This window comes from Leiobunum rupestre, chromosome 1 (genome assembly GCF_980474605.1).
Source record: "Leiobunum rupestre chromosome 1, qqLeiRupe1.1.hap1, whole genome shotgun sequence".
In the NCBI taxonomy this organism is placed as follows: Eukaryota; Metazoa; Arthropoda; class Arachnida; order Opiliones; family Sclerosomatidae; genus Leiobunum; species Leiobunum rupestre.
Window position 1 is genome coordinate 21,466,197 of NC_143384.1, and position 25,272 is coordinate 21,491,468.

At 35.8% G+C, this 25,272-nt stretch overlaps 1 protein-coding gene across 4 annotated transcripts in view; it reads left to right on the forward strand.

Annotated features, from left to right (window-relative positions):
• The first annotated feature begins 716 nt into the window (after nucleotides 1-716).
• LOC149961347 (plexin-B-like) overlaps nucleotides 717-25,272 on the forward strand; it is a 260,627-nt gene continuing 236,071 nt past the window's right edge. For all 4 annotated transcript variants that reach the window (XM_090176829.1, XM_090176833.1, XM_090176832.1 and 1 more), the window contains exons 1-2: nucleotides 717-971; nucleotides 6,762-6,844. The gene's annotated coding sequence lies outside the window, so the exon portion shown is untranslated. The remainder of the gene's footprint in view (nucleotides 972-6,761; nucleotides 6,845-25,272) is intronic.

Below are 25,272 nucleotides of genomic sequence, written 5' to 3' on the forward strand. Positions count from 1 at the left end.
GAGAGCCTATTATTGGGTACAGACTACACCGCTTAGAGCTCTAGCGAAAGTGCTGGCTAAAGCGTCTCTCGAAACTAGCTTGGGGCCATCATTATTGATTCTTCTAAAACGCTGAACGCGCGTTTTGTAATAAATGCCGGCTATAGTTTGGGCCCAAAATTTTTAACATACAGTAAGCTAGTCATTAATAGATAATAACCGACGTTTCCCGCGTGTGCAATTTAGTACGCGCCGACGCAAAAAATTCCCGTGTTTTTATTGATACGGTATGCTGGCATCGGAGAGTGGAGTCTTTTAGCGAAAACCTTTTACTTTTTCACTCCGTTCATCGCCGAGTAGTTGCCAAGTTAGAAAGTTTTGCCTAACTTCCCTCCTATTTTAAATGGTATCACCCAAAGGCTGGTGGTAAAAGCTGGAAGCTATGGATTTTAACGTCGTCTGCTACCGAGGGCTTTCATCCATTCGTCATTGGATGGGGATGGAGGTTACGTCACGGTAGGGGGTCTCACGTGATCGGTTAAGACGGGGGGGTACACACACCGATGCCTCGTTGCGGTTCCCGTTACGCTTTCCTCGTTCACCCACCCGACGCGACGTACGGAATAACGCGTCCCCCCCCCTAGTATTAGGGGGTTTCTCCAATATCTACCCCCGTCTCGGTGTTTTTCGCGTCTCCGTCGCTTCGACTCGGCGCTTTCATACCAGAATTACTTCGTTGGTAGGAGTGCGCGGCGCGGAGCGGCTTTGGCCAAATCGCGCTTGTGTTTTGACCGTTGTGGACGCGAAACGTTTTCGCGTATAATTCCTCTCTTCCTCACGAAGACAATATTTTAAGCATTCGTTTTGTCGCGGGGAGAAAAACCTTCGGAAAATAACAATGTGGATTTCGTCGTACGCGAAGTAAAACTACGATTTCGCGTTTTTGAATTTTACCGAATAAAACTTCGCGGGATTTTAGAAGATATATTTCGGTGAGTCTTAGACGCATTTCTTGAAAATTCTTTTGACAGTTCCTCTCGCGGCGGCCTGAGGCGTCTAGCACGCGGCGTTGGCTCGCTCTGTTTTGCGGGCTTTTAAGTCAAGTGGTTTCGCGTCTGGCGCTTTTGGCATGCCCCCCCCCCTTCCCCCTTTGGCCAAATTAGGCCTAATTTGGGGCGAACGACGGTCTTCGGTTTAGCCCCCGTTTTGGCGTTTAATTCAATTTAGGCGCGTTCCCTTTTCCTCTCTTAAGATTATTAGTTGGAAGGGGAGGGGGCCACCTTAATCTGTTAAGATGACCCTATTGTATTAGAGGGACTTATAACATTACCTTGTTTAATATGGTTAGCCGTTCCCTTCCCCGAATATACGTGATATAGTTACGTTGTCCTTAACGCGTTTTAGACCAATTTCGCCGATCACTTAAGGACGGATTTCAAGGCCCGAATTTTAACGCGTTCCTTATGCTTTAATGCGCTATCTTAATGTTGATTGCTATAGGTGTAGATTTCGCTGCAAGTACTCTTGAAAATAAATTTATGTTGTGGTTTTTAGGTTACGATTGTAGACTGGGTTTTTGTAGACACTATAGGCCATGTCAATTAGAATTACCTTTAGCGAAATGGTTTTTGTTCAAACGTAGTGGAAATCTTGGTTACGAATGTCTTTAAATTAGAATCTTGGCCTTTTCGGAAACTACATTCGGTTTCGTAGTTACTTCACTACAATCCCTTGTAATCATTAGTGAAGTTCAGAAATTCTCCAATAGATGGGGGTTGTATATAAGATCTTTTATCCCCGAAATCTTAAAAGAAAAAAACGATAAAGAGTACCTTGTTAGGAATAGTACAGCGGTTTTTTTTTTACAATCGTCGTTAAAATAAAATAAAAAAATACCCAAGTCATAGCGTAGTAACTCTCTTTCATTCAATACATCCTTAGCCTGAATATTTAACTCTAAATTACCATGTTGCGTCAATCTACGCTGTTAGTGATGTCAAGCGTCGGGAAGATCTAGCCAATTATTTTTTGTTTTAATGATTTCGGAATGCTCCGGTTAAATTGGGGATGTTTTTAAAGGCGGGGATGGGGGTACGGTTAACGTTACTCAAGCCTTGGCTAACTGTCAACCCGTTCTGTAGTGTTTTACGCGTGTTTGTATAGCGCGTTCTGAACAAATACAAATACTAGAACACCATTCAAAATTACAACTATTCGTACTGATGTTTAAACTGAATTTGCATAAAGCGCTTTTAACACGCAATTCAACTTAAATGTTAATGTAGATTTAATGTAATTTTGTGGCGTTGGTGATAATTAAGGTTTAAGTAATTTTGTAAATTGAAGGTTATTGCCCCGTTGATGTAAATTTTATGTACAGTTTTTACGTTATTATGCAGGCCAGCAACCTTACGGTTATGTAAATGTTCTATAACATTTTAGATAGTATATATTTCATTAATATGTTTCTTAATTTCTTGATCTTTTTTAAAGAAAAATTGTAAATCCTATGCTGAAATTTGCTATTTAATATCCCTTATTTTATAAAGAATAGTCCTATATTAACCTATAATTTCTTTAAATGCTCTATAACTTTTGAATTAGTATATATTAGTATATATTTCACAAATATGTTTTAGAATCTAAGTTAAAATTTTTCTTAAGTAGAAATTTGCCATATAATTTCCTATATTTGATAAAGAATAGTTCTATATTATCCTATGTAAAAAAATATCCTGGATATAAATTTAGTGTCCCGAATAATCCTATAAATTTAAAAAAAAAACTTTCTTATAATGAATTTAAATTTTTGACTATAGCCTTCCTGATTATATAAAGTTTTTATATTCAAATAATTTTTTTATTTCTCCAAATTATCAGTTACTAAAATATTACCAATTCCACGCGCCAAGTCTTGAGACGAATTTCTTATAAATTTCCTTTTGTAGCGAGCTCAGTGACGTTGAAAATTTTCATTATAATTTTAACTCATTAGCGCCCCTGGGGCAAAAACAATGAGATGATTCACGGAGATCAAAAGAAACCGCTTTTATTTCGATGTAGAAGTTCCTATTTCAGTGTTTAGTTTATATTTATATCAGCGTGTAACTGAAACCTCCCCTTGGGTCTTCAGCCTCCGAAATTTCGGGTTAAAAAATACTTAACGTATCTTGATTTGCAATCAGCTGATTCCTCGGCACTTAGAATGCACTGAAAAACTCGTGCGTGTACTTGGGCATAGCTCTAAATTTTAACTTTAAAATAAAATGATAACATTTTGGATCAGAATGGGTACACTGTTTTTGGAATTTTTACTTCGTAAAATTATATTTTTGAAAAAGAAATTTAGAAAACCGTTAATAATCCAGAATTTCGTTATGAAAAATAGCTTTTTATTTTCGAATGTTGTAATAACTCTAAGATTTGTTTAGGGTCGTTTAAGATTAAAAATAAATATTATTAAATTATTTAAAATAAAATGGTTTAATTCTTTGGTCCATTGTTTAAAGATAAACTTTATAATATATATTCTGAAAAATTATCCACAAATAGTTACAAACATTACAGACTAATAACCGGAACCATTTATCTTAAATTTATCGAAACTTCTCGTAAAAATATATATTGTTTAAATTATTCCAATATATATTTTAAACGGTCTAATTCTTTATGAAAAGAGACTTAAAACGGTTTTAAAATTCACAATATATTTATTTAAAAATCCAACGTTTCGGAGGAACTGTTCCTCCGAAACGTTGGATTTTTAAATAAATATATTGTGAATTTTAAAACCGTTTTAAGTCTCTTTTCATTTAGTTTTTCACAATGTGCTTCTCTTCACTTCTGTCTAATTCTTTGATCCGCGGTTTAATTTTTATAAAATATATACTGTAAAATTATCCACAAATATTTACAAACATTACCAACTAATAACCGGAGCCATTGTCAGTGGGGTGGCGGAGTGTCAGTGGGGTGGCGGAGTGGTTAGCACTTTAGCCTCGCAGCAAGAGGAGCCGGGTTCGATCCCAGCTTGTGGCACTGGGTGAAAACTCGGAACAACTCCTTCTGCGTTGAGTTTGCAAGTTCTCTCCCCACTGGTTTAAGGGGTTTTCCCCCGAGTTCTTCGGTTTCCCCTTCCATAAAAACTTGTCTAGGTTAACGGTAATATTTAGTGTAGGGAGCTGTTGGCTCGATCTCGTGGCATGCAGGGCTTGCCACCACCCTCCTACGCATTGTAACCCGGCCACCTGATTTAAGGGCTTTAAAAGTCGCATGATGACTTAGGCCTAAGGTGGTGCCTTGGGTATTAGCCTAGCTGATTATTATTTATTATTATATTTTATGTTAAATATGTCTAAATTTCTCGTAAACAAAATGTAAATTTAAGATATTTCATCACGCGTTAATTACACCCAATTTAGCCTCCTACTCTCCCATCCCGTGTGGATTGTCACACGCGCATATTCTAAAAATTCTAAACCTCGTATTTTGATTTACGAGCCATTGCCAAGTTTAATTGGCAACGTCAAGTGCACGTTAAAAGATGATATAAGCGCCGTTAGTCAAGCTTCTTGTTGGTTTTTTCTCTAGTCTTTAAAAGACCCGCTATATATGTTATGAATTATCTAGTTACAGCCGCGTCGTTGGCCGGAATCGGAAAGAATTCTTTGGCACAATACCAATCTTGTCAACGTAACCGGAATTTTCTTTTCATCCTTGGTGATATTGTTGTTGGGTTGTCGGGCTGTGGGGGTTTCCGTTATCTGATCGAAAACTTCGCTAGTTTAGGCTTATTATGGCGCTGGATTGAAATTGACTTGGAAGGTTTTTTTACGGGACTGTGTCACCGTCGCAGCTTTGACTATGAAATTCCTGTTTATTTATGCTAACCAACATTGTATTAGACCCGACTTTGGTTCTAAAATGACGGGCGTTTTTTAATTCATTCGTTGACTAAGATTTCGCGCGTTCGTGACTAGCAAAAGGATTAATAATAAAAGCTTGTAATGTTGATATATTTATAAAAATTATTTTTCCTTAGCCAATTTGATTTAAATCAAGTTAAGATAATCAGGGTGGTCTTATTCAAATCAATTTGATTTATATAAAGTAATTAAAAAATCATTGATTTATATCACGTATTATACTTGAAATTATGCATTTTTTTTATTTTTATAATAAAAATCAAATCAATCGATTTTTTCTATTCAAATTGGATTTATTTTTTATTTTATTGAATCTACAATTATTGGCTCTTTTCCTGTATAATTAACGTATATTTGACTTTTATGAGTTAGCTGATCTTATAGCTATTTATATTTAGAATATTTTAGTTTTCTCAGATTTTATGCATTTTAATTTTTTAAGAAACTATTTTGGTCAGTTTTTATTCCTATATTCAAATACATTGCATGATTTAAATCAATGATTTTTTTCTAAAATAATCGATTCATTTAAATCTTGATTTTAATCAAATTGATTTAAATTGGCCAACCATGGGTTCTTTAGAAATTTCAATTCCGAGAAAATTAAATTTAATTATTAATTAATAATTCAGTTTAATAAAGATTAATTTAAACCATAGTTTACGTTATCGTTGCAGTAAAATTGTTTATAAATTTTTGAAGAAAAACAGGCGTAAAACCTTTATAATATCAACCCTGAAGATAAGTATTGAAAATTATGAAATATTTGCAATTCTTAGTTAGGTATTCGTACCGGTACAAAATACGGCAATTCTCAAAAAATAAAAGTTATAATATTTATATTTCCAAAAATTTTAGTTCCCCTAAAATAAAAGTGTGGAAATTATTAAATTAAAATCGATTGTTTTTCGAAATTTGCCACTTTGAGTTCTATTTAATGTTTTAGTTAAAAACACCGAAAATTATATGAATTTAAATATTAGGCGTTGTAAAATTGATGGTTTATCGAAATTTGCCTAACAAGTTGGGGGGAATTTACAACTCAATTAACATCGAGTTAAGTATAATATTTTAATTAAACCAGACCCAAATGTCTACACCTCAGCGAAACCCACGGAAGGACTTGTACCATTAATAAGGAGGGAAGGGCAGGACCCAGAATTGGGTTGACAGGCGACAATTCAACTTAATAGTCGATGACTTTTCGGGGGTACGCCGTGTCAAATCCATAGGATCGCCGTGTGACGTCATCGGAATTCTTAACTTCAATTGGCAAATGAGTCACACTACGAACCCCAACCGCCTCGTATTTAGCCCTCCACGGGCAGTCCTCCACCAAAAAATCCCCGGGGATTATGGCAAAGTTTTAAGCGCGTCGTCGGGGCCCCCGTGAAAAAGCCCAAAGGCTAACGGGGACCGAGTGCCGGGGACCCCAGAAAAGATCAACGTCTGTATTTGTGACGGTGTCGCGAAGGGACAATGCCGGTTGTTAGTCTAATTAAAGGCGGTACGCTAGCAGCGTACCACGACGTTTCTCGAAGTCAACTGCTATTGACAAAAGGGTGCTTTGGAGGGGAAACGCGGTTCCTGATTAGAATGGTATTTTATGTCTTTTTCGGCGTCGCAGGGAGCTTGAATTTACGCGACATTTTTATCGGGACTTGACCAATGGCGTTCTGAGGATGACGAAGGGATTATTTACTCGCCAACGTTACGACCATGGATGGGCCAGTTTGCCGGAGTGTGATGGGAGTTAGAGCGGATTTTTAATGTACCCGAGTCGTCGTCGTGACGCTTTGAATCGAGATAGTTTCTTATAGCTCATATTGATTGGGACCTATTTTGTGTATGGTCTAGGGTTTTCCTTGCAATTGGAGTAAAATGAACAGGGCGCTTCGTTCGGATGCTAACGACGGATGTTGACACTGGTACTCTGATTGGTAAGTCATTGTTTTCGTTATTATTTAGGGGAAACTTGTCGCTTTGACCTAGGAGCAACAAACACAAGGAGAACGCAACCCGTCAAAAGTCGTGCATTTTCTTGCGTACAATTTCCATTGGTTAGACGCTTTAGCGCCTGCTGCCGTCGGAAGGGGAAAATTTGGAAATTGTCTTCCCCCCGCCCGTAAAACATTCAGCGTAAAGGCTCGTCCAATGAAATTTGTACACAACACTGCGTTAGCGTTGTTTAAAGGCTAGCTGCGTGCTCCTTGTGTTTGTTGCTCCTTGATTTGACAAGCTTTTTAGCAAGATTTTCAATCGCGCTAAACTGGAGGTTTTTGTAAAGCCATTTTCTCCATAATATTTAAGACGATGGACTGATTACTTAGTTTGGATGTACTCCAATTACATCATGGTGTACGCAGATTGCGCAAAGAATTTGTGCTGTATGCAGATTACGCGAAGAATTCGTTCTTTTCGCAGATTACTCCGAAATTAAGCAGGCAGTACGCAGATTATTCCGACATTAAGCGGGCAGTAAGCAGGTTACGTCGAAATTAAGCGGGCAGTACGCAGATTACGTCGAAATTAAGCGGGCAGTACGCAGATTACGTCGAAATTAAGCGGGCAGTACGCAGATTACGTCGAAATTAAGCGGGCAGTACGCAGATTACGTAGAAATTAAGCGGGCAGTACGCAGATTACGTAGAAATTAAGCGGGCAGTACGCAGATTACGTCGAAATTAAGCGGGCAGTACGCAGATTACGTCGAAATTAAGCGGGCAGTACGCAGATTACGTCGAAATTAAGCGGGCAGTAAGCAGATTACGTCGAAATTAAGCGGGCAGTACGCAGATTACGTCGAAATTAAGCGGCAGTAAGCAGATTACGTCGAAATTAAGCGGCAGTAAGCAGATTACGTCGAAATTAAGCGGCATTAAGCAGATTACGTCGAAATTAAGCGGCAGTAAGCAGATTATATCGAAATTAAGCGGGCAGTACGCAGATTACGTCGAAATTAAGCGGGCAGTACGCAGATTACGTCGAAATTAAGCGGGCAGTACGCAGATTACGTCGAAATTAAGCGGGCAGTACGCAGATTACGTCGAAATTAAGCGGCAGTAAGCAGATTACGTCGAAATTAAGCGGCAGTAAGCAGATTACGTCGAAATTAAGCGGGCAGTAAGCAGATTACGTCGAAATTAAGCGGGCAGTAAGCAGATTACGTCGAAATTAAGCGGGCAGTACGCAGATTACGTCGAAATTAAGCGGGCAGTACGCAGATTACTCCGAAATTAAGCGGGCAGTACGCAGATTACGTCGAAATTAAGCGGGCAGTAAGCAGATTACGTCGAAATTAAGCGGGCAGTAAGCAGATTACGTCGAAATTAAGCGGGCAGTACGCAGATTACGTCGAAATTAAGCGGGCAGTACGCAGATTACTCCGAAATTAAGCGGGCAGTACGCAGATTACGTCGAAATTAAGCGGGCAGTACGCAGATTACTCCGAAATTAAGCGGGCAGTACGCAGATTACTCCGAAATTAAGCGGGCAGTACGCAGATTACTCCGAAATTAAGCGGGCAGTACGCAGATTACGTCGAAATTAAGCGGGCAGTACGCAGATTACTCCGAAATTAAGCGGGCAGTACGCAGATTACGTCGAAATTAAGCGGGCAGTACGCAGATTACTCCGAAATTAAGCGGGCAGTACGCAGATTACGTCGAAATTAAGCGGGCAGTACGCAGATTACGTCGAAATTAAGCGGGCAGTACGCAGATTACGTCGAAATTAAGCGGGCAGTACGCAGATTACGTCGAAATTAAGCGGGCAGTACGCAGATTACGTCGAAATTAAGCGGGCAGTACGCAGATTACGTCGAAATTAAGCGGGCAGTAAGCAGATTACTCCGAAATTAAGCGGGCAGTACGCAGATTACGTCGAAATTAAGCGGGCAGTACGCAGATTACGTCGAAATTACGTGAAGAGTACGCGAAATTAAGTACTCATTACTGGTAAGCGTGCACACAAATTACGCAGTTTGATCAGCCCCTCGCTGTAAGGTTAATCGTAATCTCACTAGCCTGAAGGTTTTTTTATTCGATTTCTTGCAAGATATGCCAGATTACTACAGCTTCTAAATTGTTTAGAATAAAATTAACATAATTGATATTAATTAGAAACGTACCGTAGTCATTTTGTTATTTACAGGGTTAGTACACGACCTGGAATACCTAGAAAAGTCAGAGAATTTTAAAATGTTTCTAAAAGGTCAGGGAAACGTCAGGGAATTTGAAAATGATTCCCAATGGTCAGGGAATAGTCAGGGAAATTTAAAATGGTCCGAAATAGTAAGGCAATTTTAAAATGACCCCAAAAATAAATCCGGAAAATAAATTTTTGAAAAATGTCTTAAAAATACATAATTAACATTTTTCAAGATTTTACCTAAAAACATAAATTTATTCTACAAAAATGGTCAGGGAAATTTGGCAATTTAGTCAGGGAAAACCTGGATATGTCAGGGAATTTTATTCCGTAAATTTTGTACGAACCCTGATTTACGAATAAAGTCATCTATAAAGAAAAAATTTTATTCTAGGCTCTAAAACATTTTTCTTACAAGTAATAAGGATAAATTCTTATCAACTTAGTGGGTTTCAGGTAGACCTTTGTCTTTGGGGCAAGGGGAATTGCGTAATATAACGTTATAATAAAACATGACTATTAAAATCGCGTTAAAATCATATTTTACTTTATTGAAAAGCAATACAAAACATTAACTTTGGGAAGAAAAAAAAAGCTGAAAAATATTTGGTGGCATTTTTGCCGGCGGGTCGAAAATGAAAAGTCTTATCCAAAGTGGCGAAGACTGCAGACTTACGATATCCAAAAAAAAACGTAATAAGAAAAACTCCCTTTTTAAGCTTCCGAAGTTAACCTATCTTTAATCGTAGCCGCGTTAATCTTAGCCCTGACGTCACTGAGTGTGTCGAATCGGCCTATAGCACCCCCTATAGGCGACCGTGTCAACTAAACCGGATTACGTTAACGGGGAGTCCTTACGACGTTTCTACGCTTTGATTTTAGTCGCGGTTTGCGGTGACGTACTCGGGTTGGCTTCTCCCTAATGCTTCCGAGCTTCGACGGCGACTTAACCGCGCACTATACGCCGTAGTTACCAGCCCGCCGCTCTCCTAGTTGAGCTAATTTCAAGTTAGCTCGTCGCTTTTGGCTCGGAGCTAAGCGACTAGATTTACGATGTTAGGGACCATTGAATGTGATTGCGCTTAGCTCAGATCTCTTACTCAGTTGGAAGTGGCGGCGAAGGCGTCTGTTTAGGTACGGTTTGCGCGGCTCTTTACGAAGGATTATTTCGCCGGTGGGGTTTCGAGTTAACTATACAACGCCCTCAATGGATAGGTTTTGGAAGGATCTAAAAAAGGCTGTAGAAAAATACTGGCATGTATTAGGCTTACGTTCTTGGGACCTCGGGGACGCTGGCTCGCTTGTAAGTTACCCTGTCTTACGGAACCAATGTGGTTTGTAGTCTACTGTTAGTTAACTTCGCGTATTTGCCGATGCGGGTAATGGTTAATAGCTGGCTGGCGAATTAGCGAGATTTCGCCACGGGCTTGTGTCCATGGTTTGCGTGGCTTACACTGTATGGAGGTTGGATTCACGTCAGGACTCCGAGAAGACCCGTTCCCAAATTGCTTACGGGGAAAGAAACACCTAGAGCGAAACTCTTAGTTATTCGAATGTTATTTGCGATAGATGGCGCCAACTTAAACTTTATTGACGCTAGATGGCGCCGTTTTGAACTCTATTGGCGCCGATTTAAACTTTATTAGCGCTAGGTGGCACCAAATTATACGTTATTGGCGTTAGATGGCGCCTAATTAAAATTTATTGGCGTTAGATGGCGCCTAATTAAAATTTATTGGCGTTAGATGGCGCCTAATTAAAATTTATTGGCGCTTGATGGCGCCTAATTAAAATTTATTGGCGTTAGATGGCGCCTAATTAAAATTTATTGGCGCTAGATGGCGCCTAATTAAAATTTATTGGCGCTAGATGGCGCCTAATTAAACTTCATTTTGCGTTAGATGGCGCCAATTTACACTTTATTGGCACTAGGTGGCACCGAATATAAATTTATTGGCACTAGATGGCGCCAAATTAAAATTTACAGGTGCTAGATGGCGCCGAATTAAAAATTATTGGCGCTAGATGGTGCCGAATGTAAAATTATTGGTGCTAGATGGCGCCGAATGTAAAATTATTGGCGCTAGTTGGCGCCGAATGTAAAATTATTGGCGCTAGATGGCGCCGAATGTAAAATTATTGGCGCTAGATGGCGCCGAATGTAAAATTATTGGCGCTAGGTGGCGTCGAATTAAAGTTTTAGCGGCACTTGGACGGTGACTACGAATTGAAATTTATTGGCTCTAGATGGCGCCAATTTACACTTTATTGGCATTAGGAATATATAAATTCTTATGTTTTACGAAATTTACTTAACACTATTTCTGATATAAAAACTAAACTAAAAGGTCTAAGATAATTTCAAATTTCTACAATTGAAGAGTGTTGATTTGTATTTTCAATAAGTAGGCGTCAAATCTCAATGACTATGTCCCATTTAGACGAGGTTAATTATGAATTTACAATTAAGTCAATTGTGTAATATGAAAATTAAGAGTAATTTGTAAACAGTCTTAATCTTTACATCCGCTGGAAAATATCCCAAGCCGGATTTTAAACACTTGAGTTGTGAATAATACGAACCAATACTTATATTTTTTAGGTTAGTCAATCTAAAGTCAAACTAAAGTCATTCTTAGAAACATATTTAAGTCTGTCAGGCTTAAGAGTGGTTCGTTCTATCTTCGACAGTTCCGGCTTTGAAGCATTAATAAACCATTAAATTGGGGATGGATAATTTACATATTAAGAAGTAGGGGGCGCGCGATGGAGGCTTTCAGCCAAGTTTGGATTTCAGCGCTGCTCTAATTAATGTTATCTATAATGGGCTTAATACAACTGCGAAGCTGACCCGAGGCACGCGGGAAGGCTTAATCGAGCGCTGACTTGGAAGGATAAATACAACGCCCTTGCCTTTGGACGCCCTGGAAATGTTAATCCTTAGCGTATACCGCAGTATATACTTAGACGTATAGGATAATTTCACGAATCATATTGGAATTATTCGGTATTTCCAAGCCCATTATAAATCCGCTGGGGGTGTTGTAGAAGTTATCTATTCTACGGATTATAACTTAACTAGATCTTTCAAATGTACATGACAATAAGGATTTATATTGGCACGGATTTTAAAATCCTAATGATCGGATTTTGGGGAATCGATCTGCTGTAATTACTAATTAGTGGCCTTAATTACCTGCACTAGGGTCTAATTTTGCCACAATTTCACGGTTATTTTTTGGTTGACAAAGTGTTGAAATTTGATGTAATGTCTGACAAAAGAATTTTAAATTGGGGGTTAATATTTATAGAAGACTGCCACACGTCAGGGAAATTAGGGAAAAATCAAGGATTTTAAAAATTGACTTAAAAAGTCAGGGAATTTTAAGCATTTGTAAAAAGTCAAGGAAAAACGGGGAATTCAATTTTATCTTGACACTTTTTGAAGGTAGTTTTACTCTATCACCAATAGGCGATATTATAAAGTCAGATATGCTTGCTCAACTTGTTAAAATTGGATAACGAAATAGTACAGTTAAAGCCTACGGATGAATTCATAGGCTCTTTGGTGGGAAAGCTAATGGAAGCATAGTGGAAGGTGGCCTTTCCCATCAAAACAAGAAGGCCACGTTACTTTATTATATCGCCTATTCGGTGAAAGTTTGCCAATTTTTTTCAACAATGCAATAACCTTTTTACTGAAATATAAGTTGCGTTTAATTCATCAACTTCTGATAAAACATTATTATAATTTTGGCCTTAAAATGTCAAGGAAAAATATCTTAAAATAGCCAGTGAAGTCAGGGAAATTGAGTCGGGAAATATTGTGGCAACCCTGTTATAAATAGCTGCTAAGAAATTTAAAAGACGGAAAATTTAGGGCGAAATTTATTTTAATTTAATTAAATTCATTTTCCTATATAATTGAGAAATTTTCCAACAAAATGGTAAAATTCATAGTTAATATTATTTTTTATCATATTGGTTTTTATCATATTGGTTTTAGAGCCATTCAATAGAATTATCAAAAAATTACCCATCAACGTTAAATATATTTACTTGGAAACTTTTCTCGAATATGCTATAAAACTTTTCTATAATTTTCTATATTTTAACCCTTTACAGCTTATATAAATGGATAATTTAGTGGCTTAGTGCTATCCTATAATTTAGTTATTTTTATCCTGTAATGAGGGGCTTTCCCGCTCATAGTCACGTGTTATTGGGAACGTGCCAACGAGCATGCGTCTATGGAAATTCTCCTAGTGTTGAATAGCGCCATCTTCATTATTATCCTATAAATTTAATGTTTTTGTCCTGTAGTTTTCGCATTTTTTATCCTGTAAATTAAGCATTTGTATACTGTAAATTTAGCATTTTTATACTGTAAATTTAGCATTTTTATACTGTAGTTTTCGCATTTTTTATCCTGTATATTTAGTATTTTTTATCCTGTAGTTTTCGCATATTTTATCCTGTAAATTTAGCATTTTTATCCTGTAATTATCATGCAGTTTTAGCATTTTGTATCCTGTAGCTTTAACATTTTGTATCCTGTAATTTTCCTGTAGCTTTCACATTTTATATCCTGTAATTTTCCTGTACTTTTCACATTGTATATCCTGTAGTTTTCGCATTTTTATCCTGTAGTTTTCGCATTTTTATCCTGTAGTTTTCGAATTTATCCTGTAGCTCTTAACATTTTTATCCTGTAGCTCTGAACATTTTTATCCTGTAATAATCCTGTAGTTTTCGCATTTTTATCCTGTAGTTTTCTAATTTTTTATCCTGTAGCTCTTAACATTTTTATCCTGTAATAATCCTGTAGTTTTCGTGTTTTTGCCCTACAAATCCTTAAATGTTTGTGCACTACTACGTGGTATAGTCGAGCTTAAAATCCTTTTTAAAATGCTACGTTCAATCTCGTATACTTTTAAAAATAAATTATGATTTGGGGTTTTAAAAATTCCGTGCACAAAGTAGATAAATATTTAGGTCCATCAAGGCTGGACGATAAACTTATCTGCGGAACCAATGAAGCGATTGAACGTAAACCACGCCCACTCCAAACTGCCACATGTAACCGCAATCCCTGGAGGTTTTTTCCCCCTCTGTGGGTCCTTAGGATTAACTGTGTACGTACGAGAAGAAATTCCTAAAGGTTTCGGCCAAACACGTCGAAGCCAGTCGTGGAAATTAAGTAAAATTTACGTCAGTCGTAGCGTCTCCATCCCAGAACAAAAGCGCTCGTAAAAAGAAAATTCTAGCTCCTGTAGAGAGAAGCTTATTTGGCGAAGGCTGAAAATTCCAGCGCGTAAAAGTCTGTTGCTAGCGGCTCGGATCTAAGCGCTGATGGCCGAAAAAAGAACGACCCCAAAATCTTGAGTGGTTAATTTAGGACTGGTCGAGCTAAAAGGGACGAAGAAGCTGATGGCCAATTTTCTAGTATCAGCTTTTTACGAGACGACAGGGTTGCCGTATTTTTAGTTCCCTTCTCACCCACCATCTCCCGCACACTTTATATTTAAAACCGCCCATAATTAACGAAATCACGTCAAATTACTGAAATGTGTTTTTTTTTTCAATTTTATCCTAAATCTGAAAATTATCTCTTTTAAAATTTTTATCTAAAAATTAACGATATTTCTTTTAAAATCTTTTATCTAAAAATTAACGATACCTCTTTTAAATTTTTATCTAAAAATTAACGATACCTCTTTTAAATTTTTATCTAAAAATTAACGATATCTCTTTTAAAATTTTCATCGAAAAATTAACGATACCTTATTTAAATTTTCATCTAAAAATTAACGATACATCTTTTAAATTTTCATCTAAAAATTAACGATATCTCTTTTAAAATTTTCATCTAAAAATTAACGATACCTCTTAAATTTTCATCTAAAAATTAACAATACCTCTTAAATTTTTATCTAAAAATTAACGAAATATCTTTTAAAATGTTTATCTAAAAATTAACGATATCTCTTTTAAAATTTTTATCTAAAAATTAACTAATTTCTTAAATTAATTTAGTTGGTTTAACATGTAAGTAATCAAATTATTTACTTTGGCGCTGTTAAGGTTTTGCTGCAGTTCAAAGCTAGTTATTATAGGGTTCGTACACGACCTGGAAAAGTCAGGGAATTTTAAAATGATTCCAAAAGGTCAGGGAAAAGTCAGAATTTGAAAATAGTCCAAAAAAGTAAGGGAATTTTACTAGACCCCCAATAAAATCAGTCATTAAACTTTTGAAAGATGTGTTAAAAATACATAATCAACTATTTTTAAAGATTTTACCTCAAACCATTCATTTATTCTACAAAAATGGTCTGGAATAATTGGCAAATTGGTCAGGGAAAACCTGGAAATGTCACGGAAATTTGGTACGAACCCTGTATTAGTCAAGCTACAGAAATTATTAAAATATATCAAACCGAGCTATGAAATAGTAGACTATCCTGAAAAAATGGAAGAACTTATTAAAATCATAAAGTTAAATTTTGAACCCGCACACATTATATTAAAAACCGCGCAATTGGGTTACAAACTCAAACTGGGGAAATGGCAACAAAACATCGGCAACCGGGGCGGAAAAGGGGTGATGGGGTTATTGGTGGAACCTCAAGAGGGGTACGGGGTCCTTTATACCCCTGGCATAAAGGTGGATTAACACTTAAGCCTCCAGAGTAAGAGGGAATTTGGCTCCAACACCTTTTTTCGGAACCCACCTAAAGAGCCGCCCCTTCTAACGAAAAACTACTTCATAGGCCCCATTTCGGGGCAGATCAATAGGAAAAAGAGGGACCTTAGTCGGAAAAGGGGTTAAAAATAAGTCTAACCCTCATTCAGGCGTGTGTTGCAACTTCAGTCCCGCCTCGACTTCCTATTGTGACCCGCGTTCCGGGTTTGCGATGGACGACGAGCGGTTAAGCGTAACCGCCCACCTTAACTTAAAGCTTTTTATAATGTCAAGCGTCACGTATGCTGGGAACACTTTTTTGCCTTTTTTTTTACCTCCGGTAGTTCGGACGGACTCGCGAAGGAGACGAAAATTGAAAAAAAAAAAAGTAGACTCGAGATTGGCCATTTGTTTTTGGCAATTTTTCCACTCTAGTTTTTGATAGACCCTCACCCCCCGTCGAAGACTATTTGGCTGAAAAATGGTTCTTGGTTTTACCGCCTTCTCGGAATTTCCTTCCTTCGAAGGTTATTTATTAGAAGGCAATCAACCCCGATATGAAATTTCAAATGGACCCACGGAAAGGGGTCATAAGACAATATCATCGTGAATTTCATGAATTTTGTTGAAATGGTTTTTGTATTTTGTGTAATTATTTGTTTTTGAAAGTTATTTATAAATTGTTTTCATTTAAAATAATATATATTTAATAGTCTAAAATTGGCTCAATTTTTCTTGAGCATATTATACAGGGTGTTTCAATGGGTTATGCAAAAATTGTAAGGAGTTGTAGGGGGTGAGTTGAGAAGTATGCCTGTTGTATCCCCTTTTTTCTACGATGAGTTAAAAGAGCGCTAGAGAGCTTCAAAGTGTGGCCTGCTAGCCCCTGGAAATAGGCTGCAACAAGCGCCAAACCAAGCAGCAGGGAAACGCGAAAAGGACTTTGTCAACAAATCGAGGTAACCAGCGGCGTAAAAAAGTATTTAAAGTCCCTGCTGCTTGGTTTTGCGCTTGTTGCAGCCTACTTCCAGGGGCTAGTAGGCCACACTTTGAAGTTCTCTGGCGCTCTCTTCACACATCGTAGAAAAAAGGGGAAAAACAGGCAAACTTCTCAACTCACCAACTACCAACACTTCAAATTTTTGCAAAACTTTTAAACACCCTGTATATTTAATAAGTTAAAATTGGCTCAAAATTTCTTGCGAATGTAATATAATAAAAATTAAATCCAACGAATTGCTCTTGTGCACAAGCGTTTTAATTTTTTTTGTTAGTGGTACCATGAGAGTAACCGAAACCTAGGTCGAGTTTTTTATTATTAATTTTTTTAAAACGCTTGTGCACAAGACCAATTCGTTGTATTTCATTTTTATTATATATTTAATATTTAATAGCTAAATTATCATTGTTAGTGGGGTGGCGAAGTGGTTAGCAAATCATTGGCAAACACGGGAATTCACTACCCTTTCGACCGAACCTTAAAACCAACCCAATTTTGACCTAAAACCCCCTGTAGAAGTGTTCCATCCGCAGCGCGTTGGTGTCTTTTGTAGAGCCCACATCCGGGCTTCGAACGAGGCTCCGAGAAAATATAAAAGTTTTGTTTTTAACAAATCGACCATTTCTACTGTAAACCCTTCGAAATAAAAGTACTTCGGTGAGCCATGTTTGTTTGGCCAGAAATATCCCAATCCCAGCTATACGTTTCCAAAAGATGTCTTACTTAGCGGCAGCCGGCGAGGCAAACTTTACCCTACTTGATAGCTATAGTTGATACCCTAAAAACCGTGACCCCTAAATGTCCGTGGGTGCCCCCGGGGGTGGGGTCTTACGGGCCAATCTGTCCCCCTCAGCCGCCCAGAGAAATGTGTCTCTACAAAAGAGAAAACGAAGGAACGAAAACGGGTCGAATTTTTGGAGAAAACCATTTCCAGTCCATAACTCTTTCTGATCCCCTCTAGTTGCCGCTAGTAGTAGTAGTCGTTGGTCCTGGGGAGGGGTCGTACCCCCTTTCCTCCCGCTGGTAGCCACGCTTCAATAGATCTTTACACAAACGAAGGATGTGCCCGGATGGCACTACTCAGTCAATGGGATTTCGCGTACGGGGGAATTCGCAACAAGATGTCGCCTGTTTGCTTGCTCGCTTACTTGCCGCGCTGGTTCGAATTGGGCTACCTTATAGCAAGACCTAGTAAACGACAATTTTGAAAATATAGTGTTAGTGCATGACCTGGAAATCTAGGATAAAGGTCACTTAAAGTCCGGGAATTTGAAAATAGTTTCAAATAGTAACTGAGAAGTCCGGGAATTTGAAAATAGTTTCAAATAGTAACTGAGAAGTCCGGGAATTTGAAAATAGTTTCAAATAGTAACTGAGAAGTCCGGGAATTTGAAAATAGTTTCAAATAGTAACTGAGAAGTCCGGGAATTTGAAAATAGTTTCAAATAGTAACTGAGAAGTCTGGGAATTTTATAATAGTTTGAAATAGTAACTGAGAAGTCCGGGAATTTGAAAATAGTTTCAAATAGTAACTGAGAAGTCCGTTAATTTGAAAATAGTCTCAAATAATAACTGAGAAGTCTGGGAATTTAAAAAAAAAAGTTTCAAATAGCTGTTCCAAATAGTTTGGGAATTTTAAAAAAGTTTGAAAAGTCAGAGAATTTTTATAATTTGAAAAAATCAGGAAATTTTATTTTATCTCGACACTTTTTGTAGGTAATTTTACTCTAGATCTAAGACAAATTCTATGATTATCATTTATTTCCTTGAAAAATTGGCTAATTTTTTCAACCTTGCAATAACCTTTTTACTGAAAAATAATTCCATTAAATTTATTAACTTCTGATAAAAGTCAAATATAAAATAAAAATTTTGGCCCTCAAAATTCAGGGAAAATCTCTTTAAATGATCAGGGAAAACATTTAAGAGGCAGGGAATTTGTATATCAAAATTTTGTGGTAACCCTGTCCCTGATACATAAATTGTGCCATTTTAGGCTAATTTATATTCAGTTTTCGAGCGGCCTCAAGAAAATGGACAGACCGTGTTAGACACCCCGTATAAACCCTCTTGTAATGTCAACCCGCCATGCGTATAAAATATTTCTCAATATGTAAAGAAAATCGGTAAGGTGTGCGCCATTATACAAACACCTTTTAAACTAAACGCTGGGCGCGAAAAGCCCTACCAGCGCCACCTACCACCACTCCCCAACATTACACCCGCCCTGCCCCTCGCTGTCAAGTCACCAACGTACGTTATAGCTTCCACCAATAGAACCCTAATCACGTAACGGCGCGGTACGACCCAAAGGCGGAACAACCTTAACTAACAACGCGTAGTTCGTCGTTCTGCCGTTTTGAATGAAACTTGAATTATACTTCACACACAATGAACTAGACTTAACACTTGGCGGAGTGGTCCGCCTCGCAACCCACGCTGTCAAGTTCGCGATTGAATTCTTTACCGTTTCCAATGAAAATCGACAATGTGTGTTGACGCTATTGATAAGATAAATTTTTAAATTAAGCGGCTAGCTTTATTAAAGCTAAGTAAAGAGGGTACGGTATGTAGGTTTCGGTGTGGGACGACGGTGTCGACTGAGTGGCTATCCTCGCGGGCACCTTATGGTCGTAACAATAGATTTAGGTGTGAAAAGTGCCGTGGCCAATAACATAACACTGACCAGGTGTTAAGAATTTTGGGGTCGCCTAGTCGATAGATAAAACGCTGTTGAATAGAATGTCTTGAAAAGATCTGCCGGCTATTGTGGAAAAGGGGAGAAAAAAAGCGGTGCGCCGGAACTCGCGACGGGCGAAAATTTCATTCTGTTTAATGGAAAACTCGGCCGACGTCAGTTTAAAACTCTATCTTTTGTGTTATTATTTTCCCAAGTCGGAGCGACGCGCTTCTATGGATTTTATTATTTGGGCATAAGGGCATTTATTGGGCTATTTCGCCGGTAGAGAAGGCTTATTTGAACCCATTTTGGTGCCTGGTAGAGTTGTTTTGGTCATTTAGTTGATGGTGGAAATAAACCCGCGAATAAAGTGCTTGAAGCTTGTAATTTTATCGTACGAAAGTTAAAAATAGTATTTGCTATTGAGAAGCTGCCGGGTTCTGAAATGATCCTGTAAAATCTTATACTTAAATTTTTGTCCTATATTTTCCTATAATTCTGAAATGGTCCAGTGGAATCCTATAATTACATTTTTTGTCCTATATTTTTCTATAATTATTAAATGGTATTTTATAATCCTATAATTTCCTATAATTGTGAAATGGTCCAGTTAAATCCTATAATTAAATTTTTTGTCCTATATTTTTCTATAATTATTAAATGGTCCAGTGAAATCCTATAGTTCCATTTTTTGTCCTATATTTTTCTATAATTATTAAATGGTATTTTAAAATCCTATAATTCCTTCTTTGTGCTATAATTCCTTTTTTGTCCTATAATTTCCTATAATTCTGAAATGGTCCAGTGAAATCCTATAATTACATTTTTTGTCCTATATTTTCCTATAATTCGGAATTGGTCCTGTAAAATCCTATAATTCCATTTTTTGTCCTATATTTTCCTGTAAACTCCTATAATTATTTTTTATCCTTTGTATACTGCCAAAATTAATACAATATAATATACTAAGTTAATAATCTATTTATAATTATAATTATTATTAGAAGTTCACTTAATAGTGGTATTGGTGAGATGTAGTAGTTAAATTTTATTGTATGTAACAAATAGAAGTAATCTAACTATAATTAAAGATATTTTTTCCTATGACAAATGAGATGTTCATCTACTAGACATATCAAAATAGTAGGAATCCTGCAAGAATGAACCTATTTTCCTACGACAAATGACAGGTGTTCGCCTACAAACTGAACAAAATAGTAGGAATACTACTACACACCGAAACGAAATAGTATTAAACCTACTAAAACGAACTTTTTCCCATAACCCTCTGCCAATTTTATCAACGTATATGGAGCGAAATACGCATAATCCAATATTCTCTTTCATATCTGAAAAATACGTCGCAAAATGGCCGTCACTGACTGTTACGACTTATTCAAAAACTTAACTTTTATTATGCGTTGAAAAATATTGAAAGCTCCGTTTTCCAAAGCGGGGGGACTCGGTAAAGTCTGCTCCTTCCCATGCTTAAAAAACCCTAAGCCTTGGTTTGGTACGAGGGCCTCCGAAATTCTCCCGATAGTATTCAAATGCAAATACACATCCCTGTCAATGGCACCTATACTTCTATGGAATCAGAGGGGAAATACACCTTTTTTCTAGGGAAAGGTGTTTCTTTAGGAGGCGCTAGGGGTCTCTTAACGCTTTTGGGAAGCCCCAATGTAATGTTGGCCACACACCCCATCGTTGAGAGAGAAAATTCTCAGTACCGCTGTGTGAATATGTATAATGGAAAAGAAATTTTAAGAAGAGAGGAAAGAGGTCGTAGGTCATTTTGTTGGCACTTTTTTTTTCTTTACCTTTTGCGGTGTCGACCTTTAGGGGCGAAAAATACCTTTAGAATATATATATTTAAGGTGATAGCGTGGAGAATATACTGTTCTTCTGTTTGCTGAAAGGGGTGTAAAATAGCCGAGGTTAAACCCGTGTTCGCAAACGTCTAACGGGAACTTGTAGGAGTGGAAACGTAGGCTTTAATAGGCGTGGACTGTTATAACCCTATACGGTTCTTACTAGGCGTTTTCTGATAACGAGCTTAACCTGTATAGTATTTCAGGTGTTACTTTGTGTGTTTAGATATGCTTGAAGAAGTGATGTTTTCTCTCCAACTACGTTGTTCGCTTTCAACGGGGTTTCTTGAGTCGTGTGTAATTACCGTTATGGTTATTTATATTGCATGTAAAGGCCTGCTTTTATATTAAGTATCTCTTGTTTGAAATTGGGTTTTTTGGCTGTGAAATTATTTGGTGGGTTAAAAACGTTTCTATTGTTCTCTACGAAAATTTATCTCCTTGCGGGACTAAATTTTGTGGGGCTTTATGTTTATTTTGGTGTAGGTTAATGTGGTATTGCGGAGGTAGCTCTAATGTTTTGGAGGGGTAATTTTTAGTTTGAAATTTAAAACATTTTATTTAATATTTAAGGTTATATAACATTTAATAATATTTTAGTTAATATTTAATGTAATATAACATTGAATAATATTTTATTTAATATTTAATGTTATGTAACATTTAATATTTTAGTTAATATTTAATGTTATATAACATTTGATAATATTTTATTTAATATTTAATGTAATATAACATTGAATAATATTTTATTTAATATTTAATGTTATGTAACATTTAATATTTTAGTTAATATTTAATGTTATATAACATTTGATAATATTTTATTTAATATTTAATGTTCTATAACATTTAATAATATTTTATTTAACATTTAATGTTATATCCCTTACGAAAATGACTTGACCCAATTTTGGACATTGGATCCAATTTGTATCAAGCTATATCCTAAAGGGATCAAATAAGGATCAACCATTTCTTGATCAAATAATCTTTATCAAATTTGGATCCAAAAAATCTTTTAAGTAAGAATTGGATACAAGTTTTATCCAAATAGGTTTGATCAAATAAAATTGTATCAAATTTAGATCCAAAAAATCTTTTAACTAAGAATTGGATCCAAGTTTCATCCAAATATATTTGATCAAATAAAACTATATCAAATTTGGATCAAAAAAATCTTTTAACTAAGAATTGGATCCAAGTTTGATCTATATTGCATAAAATTTTGATCCAAATTAATTTGATCAAATTAATTTATTCAAATAAAATTGTATCAATTTTAGATTCAAAAAAATCTGAACTAACAATTGGATCCAAGTAGGATCCAAATTAATTTGATCAAATAAAATTGTATCAAATTTGGATCCAAAAAATCTTTTAACTAAGAATTGAATCCAAGTAGGATCTGAATTAATTTGATTAAATTAATTTGTTCAAATAAAATAGTTCCGATTTTTTTTATCTAAAATGGATACAAAGAATTGGATCCAAGTAGGATCCAAATTAATTTGATCAAATAAAATTGTATCAAATTTGGATCCAAAAAATATTTTAACTAAGAATTGAATCCAAGTAGGATCTGAATTAATTTGATTAAATTAATTTGTTCAAATAAAATTGTATCAATTTTAGATAAAAAAATCTGAACTAAGAATTGGATCCAAGTAGGATCCAAATTAATTTGATCAAATAAAATTGTATCAAATTTGGATCCAAAAAATCTTTTAACTAAGAATTGAATCCAAGTTTGATCCAAATTAATTTGATCAAATAAAATTGTATCAAATTTGTATCCAATTGATATTTCGCCGGGACACTTTCTTGGAATCGTGTATGGAATCTTGTACGGTGTCGTCATCTACCGTCAGCGGTTAGAAACACTGAGAATAACTTAAGCCGGTGGCTTAAATATATTATTTCTAAAATAGATGACGGCACCGTATAATGATAAATGACAGCCGCCGTAAGTGTTCCTAGAAATTGGTCCCAACCGAGACACCATAGCGGACATCAATTGAGTGTTCAAGAATCTATTCCTAACTCAATGGTATAAACATAATTAAAGAAGGCAATAGGAGATTAGATGACTACTTTTTGTCTGGCGAGACCGCCAGAACAATATCGATCTCAGTAAATATATATATTTTTTCAATAGTTAAATTTATCGAACAACTGGCAACATTTCGATAAAACTCTACAGCAGAGAAATCCGAATGTAACTAGAACGATTTTTGCAATGGACCCCGCGCCGATTTGAAACTGGCGGATTAGTCAGTAACGCCCAAGGTTAGTAACAAATGCTGTAAAAGGTAGCCTCGTTTGGGTGGTTTTGGTTTACGCGTCGTCTTATTTTAAGTCTGTTCCCTGCCTTCTACACTCTAGTCGGTTCTCTAATAGTTAGCCTTCCCAAAGTTACAGTGACGTCACTCGGTTAATTGTCACATGGGCTACACTGTGAGTGACTCTCACGGCTAAGTGAAAAGTGTAGTATCTGCTTTTAAGGTTATTTAATTATAATTCATGCCACTAAATTTACCTTTTTTTCAAAATATCTCTTTAACTGGATCCAAATCTCTTTGAATGCCAACTGGATCCAAATCTCATTGGATCCCAACTGGATCCAATTCTCATTGAATTAAGAGCTGATCCAAATCTAATTTTATCAAGACCGGATCCAAATATCATTATATCCAGTCGGGTTCCAAATCTCATTGGATCCCAATTTGATCCAATCTCATTGGATTTCAATATGTATAAAATTGTGATATATATTGGATCCCAATTTACGAAATTGGATCCAATTGGCATTCAAATTTCATAAAATCTATCCTTACTTGATCCAATTTGGATCCCAATTTGATATAAATTGGATCCTAAATTTTATCGAGAGGTCTTAAAGTAAAAACAAAATTGGATCCAACTGTAATTGGATCCCCGTTTGATCTGTCCAATTTTTGATCACATTTGGATACAATAAATTAAATTAAATTTGGATCAAATTATGATCCTCCATTTTCGTAAGGGATAACATTAAATAAATTTTTAATTAAGAATATTTAATGATATATAACATTTAATTAAGAATATTTAATGATATATAACATTTAATTAAGAATATTTAATGTTATATAACATTTAATTTAGAATATTTAATGATATATAACATTTAATTAAGAATATTTAATGATATATAACACTTAATTAAGAGTATTTAATGATATATAACATTTAATTAAGAATATTTAATGATATATAACATTTAATTATGTTTAATGATATATAACATTTAATTTAGAATATTTAATGATATATAACATTTAATTTAGAATATTTAATGATTTATAACATTTAATATGCAATATACATAGAACGTTTATTCAGGGTGACCTCTTATATTTATTAATGTTTTCTCTAATTCAATGTTCTACTATTTTCCGATAATTTTTCGTGTTATCAGTATTCAATGTGTTTTTAATATAAACAGCAATCAAACAGTACAAACTTGGAATACCTTTTGAGCTCTGATAATTTTCAACCGTTTTTCTAAAGCATTTATTTTAACTGCATAAATATTTGAAAGTGAAATTTTACTATAATTACAAGAAAAATTAAATTTTAGTTTATTTTTAAAAAAATATTAAATTATAAAACCTTATCGATTACAAATGTTATATTTTTGTAGTCACCATATTGAATAGCATCCAAAAATCAATGATAATCCGAAGAGAAAAATGAAATCAATTTGTTCTAAATTGATCTAATATGACACCTAATTTGATCCTAGTATTTGGTTTACACGATTAAAAAGCTATTATTTACCACCAATAAAAAGAGCACCCCTTTCTAACGCGTAGTGAAAAAAAACCGGCATAAAGAAAAACTGAATTAATATCAAAGAAATGCACACGCAAGATGGAAAAAATCGACTTAAAAACAAGCACAAAGAAATCCCATTGAAAAACAAATCTTCTCGATCTGAGCGA